The 4,436-nt window shown below is 38.6% G+C and overlaps 1 pseudogene; it reads left to right on the top strand.

The window, feature by feature from the left end:
* The first annotated feature begins 549 nt into the window (after positions 1-549).
* Positions 550-2,330, top strand: LOC105535980 (annotated as a pseudogene).
* The last annotated feature ends 2,106 nt before the right edge of the window (positions 2,331-4,436 follow it).

Here is a 4,436-nt window from a genome sequence, read left to right as displayed (position 1 = left end):
CATTTTTTAAGAAATGTTGACCTAAAAAACACTTACCTGTTTTGTTGATGCAGAACCAAATCAGGTAAAGTGCCCTAAGCTTCCTCAAGATCTACTCAAGCTCAGTTTATCCTGTTAGCCTGTATCTATCTCCTTTTCTCTGCACATTTTTTAAAAGCAATTTTGCCTAATTTCATATACCATGATTTGGAGTAGATTGTCCACTCTCAATGAGAAGGTTTTTCTCCTACAGCTCTAATTCTGGAACTCTTTATTGAAAGCTTGCAAACACTTAGTAAGCATTAGGCTCACCTATGAAAGCTTTTTACTGCTTGTTACTTAATTTAGCTCCAGGCTATAGCACATGAATGCCTCTGCATTCTTTATATGACTCTTTCTGTCAAGTCTCTACAGACTGGATTATATGAAGGTCCCCTATGATTCACACAGTCAATACATAAATCAACAAAAATGTAGAAAGAAAGGAGGAGGATCCAGTTTTAGATAGTAAAGATCAGAAAGAATAGTCTACATACTTTATCAAAGCGTACTGCAATGAAAAGTATACGCATGACTGCTTTCAAAATGCAGATTGCTAGTATGTTCATTTCCTTTGTTCTTCAAGTATTCATGGAATTAAAGAAAGAGGAAACAGTCACGTATATTAGTGCTTCCTTCACTGCACTAGGCCATCATAAGCTTCTGATGACCAAATAGAACTAAGACTAAAATGGTTGATGTTCCTAGAAACCTCCCAGTTGACCCAGATAATAAGCTAGGATCAAAAATAACAACAGGCCAATGCAGCTTTTTTCTCTAAGAAATTCTGTTATTGCTGTTATTAGATTTACAGTTACATTGGGATAAGATTTCATGCTGTATTTTTACGGTAATTGCAGTTTGATACACATAATATTTATCATCAGCAGCTCATATACTCTGCTGATTTTATGCTGGGTGGGATTTAAATGCTCAAGGATCTGTACTTTTTGTCCCCATTTAAAAAGACTGTAGACAGGTCAGATAATAATAGCAATAACTCAGAAACCTGTAGATTAGAAAATTGAATAAGGCTGATTCTAAAAGGGCATGGAAATTCCATACCCATGCTATTTTGTTTGCTCACTGAGTAGATGATGGAGTAAAAAGAACATTGAAACTAAAATCTGGGAACATCAGCTCTAATTTCACTATCACACTGTCCTTTAAGGTCCTTGGCCTCTTTGAGCCTCGGTTGCCTCATGTGAAAAATGAGAGGTCGACTAGATTATACATGGCACTATTTTCATCTCTCACATCAATTACAATCAACTGATGATGGCTGGCTGAAGCACTGTGTTAAGAAGGATTATGAGGCTGATTCTGGACCAAAGTAGAGTGTCATGGGTGATTTGCTAAGTCTTCCATAAGGACAATGAGGGAATAGCTGTATATATGCAATATATTTTCTTTATTTGACCTAAAGGACCACTAGGATTTCCTTTAGTTACCATCTAGAAAGGATTTTTTACAATAAAATATCATAAGATCCTTTATACAAAATGTCTGGTCTTGTTCCTTCCTCCAGCCACCCAAGCTGCTGAAAGGAAAGAAGGCCAAGGCAGAGAAGGTGGCTCCAGTCCCTGCTATCATAAAGACGCAGAAGGCCAACAAAGTGGTGAATCCCCTGTTTGAGAAAAGGTCTAAGAATTTTGGCATTGGACAGGACATCCATCTCAGAAGGGACCTCACTTGCTTTGTCAAAGGGCCCCACTACATCCGGTTGCATCAGCAAACAGCTATCTTCTATTAGTGGCTGAAAAGTGTCTCCTGCAATTAACCAGTTCACCTAGGCTTTGGACTGCCAAACAGCTACTCAAATGCTGAAACTGACCCACAAGTACGGAGCAGAGACAAAGCAAGAGAAGAAGAAAGCTGCCAGCAAAGAGGATGTCCCCACTAAGATACCACCTGTCCTTTGAGCAAAGGTTAACATTGTGACCACCTTGGTAGAAAACAAGAAGGCTCAGATGGTAGCGACTGCATATGATGTGGGTCTCACCAAACTGATTGCTGCAGGCCTGCCCTGTATCCTAAGATGGGAGTTCCTTACTGTATTATCAAGGGAAGGCAAGCCTAAAAGACATCTAGTCCACAGAAATACTTGTGCCACTGTCACCTTCACACATGTTAACTCAGAAGACAAAGGAGCTCTGGCTAAGCTGGTGGAAGCTATCAGGACTAACTACAAAGACAGATATAATGAGATCTGTCAGCACTGAGGAGGCAACGTCCTGGGTCCAAAATCTCTAGCTTGCATTGCCAAGCTGGAAAAGTTAAACAGTAAAGGACTTGCCACTCACCTGGGTTAAATGTACACTGTTGAGTTTTCTGTACACAAAAACAATCCAAATTTTTCTTTAAAAAACAGCTTGGTTATATAGATTATCTATAGAATGATTTCTATACTGAAAATTACTTACCTTCATGACACTGTTTCCTCAATAGTATATGCACGCGCGTGCACACACACACACACACACACACGTTGATGAGGAAAAACAATCTACTTCCAGCCAGGATAACTCTCCATGTGGGGTTTCCACATTCTCCCCAACTGTGTGAGTTTCCTCCCATATCCCAAAGATGTGCACATTAGATTAATTGTTGTATCTACAATGTCCAAGTTGGAGTGAGTGTGGGAGTGTGCGTATGAGTGAGGCTGCAATGGAATGGAGTCCCGTCAAGGACTGGTTCCTGCCTTGCACCCTGATATGCCAGGATAGGTACTAGCCACCCACAACCCTGAACAGGAATAAGCAGGTTAGAAAATGAATAAATATAATTTATTGTAAAACTAAAAATGTGCAAAATGTTAAACATACAAATGCACAATACCAAACAGTGGGGTCCAAAAGTGCTCAGCAAGCCTGCCATATTTATCGTTTGTTTTGGACTGTGTGGTTATAGGAGGTGCTCCTTATAATTCTCACTTTGCAAACATTCATTGCTTGATTCAATCCACTACCACTACAACCACCATCACTCACTGATTCACTAAAACTTGGGTAAATAATTATCTTACTTGTTTTCATTAATCTTTCTTGAATGTATGTATAGCTCACATTTATTTCAATGTTTAATATTAAAAGTGTTGAGTCTTAGAAGTTTGATGATATTTCTATGACAAATATGCTGTAGGAACTTAATGCTTGTTTATGTAAATTAGCCTATAGTAAAGTTGGTTTTATTATGTATTATTTTGCTTAAAGTTGCAGTCTCCAATAATCTTTTGACACGTTGAGTGAGAACTTACTCTGTGTGCGTGTGTATAACCTTGTTTTATTGTGCCTCGCTTTATGGCACTTCACAGAATGTGTGTTTTTTACAAATTGAAGGTTTGTGGCAACTCGGTGTCAAGTGCTATTTTTCCAACACCATGTGCTCACTTCCTGTCTCTGTGTCACATTTTGGTAATTCCCACAATATTTCAAACTTCTTCATTACTATTATATCTGTTACAATGATCTGTGATCTATGTTACCATCGTAATTGTTGTGGGGGACCCAGAACAGCACCCATAAAAGACAGTGAACTTAATTACTCAATGTTTTATGTGTTCTGGCTCCTCCAATAACCAGTTGTCCCCACTTCCTCCATCTCTCTCCCTCCTAGGACTTTTCTATTCCTTGAGATACAATGTTGAAATCAGGCCAATTAATAATCCTGCAGTGACTCTAAATGTTCAAATGAAAGAAACCATAGCAGGTCTCTCACTTTCAATCAAAAGCTAAACATTTCCTTAAGCCAAAACCTAACCCAGAGCAAGACCTACCTCTCTTCAATTCTATGAAGGCTCAGAGAAGTGAGGAAGCTTCAGAAGAAAAGTTTGAAGCTTGCAGAGTTTGGTTCATGAGATTTAAGGAAAGAAGTTTCATAACATAAAAGTTCAACGTGAAGCAGCAGGTGCTGAGGGAGAAGCTGCAACATATTATCCAGAAGATTAGTTCAGATAATTGATTAAAGTGGCTACACTAAACAACAGATTTTCCAGCCTTTTAGTAGAAGAAGATTCCATCTTTCATTTTCTAGGACTTTCAGAGCTAGACAGGAAAAGTCAATGTCTGGTTTCAAAACTTTAAAGGACAGGTGGACTCTCTTGTTAGGGCTAATGTAGCTAATGACTCTTGAATTCATCAACTTAATTGAAGCCAATGTTCATTTACCATTCTGAAAATTCTGAAAATCCCAGGGCCCTTAGGAACTATGCTAAATCTACTCTGCCTGTGCTTTATAAATGTAACAAAGCCTAGATGACAGCACATTTGTTTAGGGCACAGTGAGCTGAATATTTTAAGCTCACTGTGGAGACCTACTGCTCAGAAAAAAAAAGATTCCTTTCAAAATATTACAGTTCTTTGACAATGCACCTGGTCACCCAAGAGCTCTGATAGAGATATACAAGGAAATAAATGGAT

The sequence above is a fragment of the Mandrillus leucophaeus genome, unplaced genomic scaffold (genome assembly GCF_000951045.1).
Source record: "Mandrillus leucophaeus isolate KB7577 unplaced genomic scaffold, Mleu.le_1.0 Scaffold1522, whole genome shotgun sequence".
NCBI lineage: Eukaryota > Metazoa > Chordata > Mammalia > Primates > Cercopithecidae > Mandrillus > Mandrillus leucophaeus.
The sequence above is the reverse complement of the archived record's forward strand: the minus strand, read 5'-3'. Positions and strand labels throughout refer to the sequence as shown.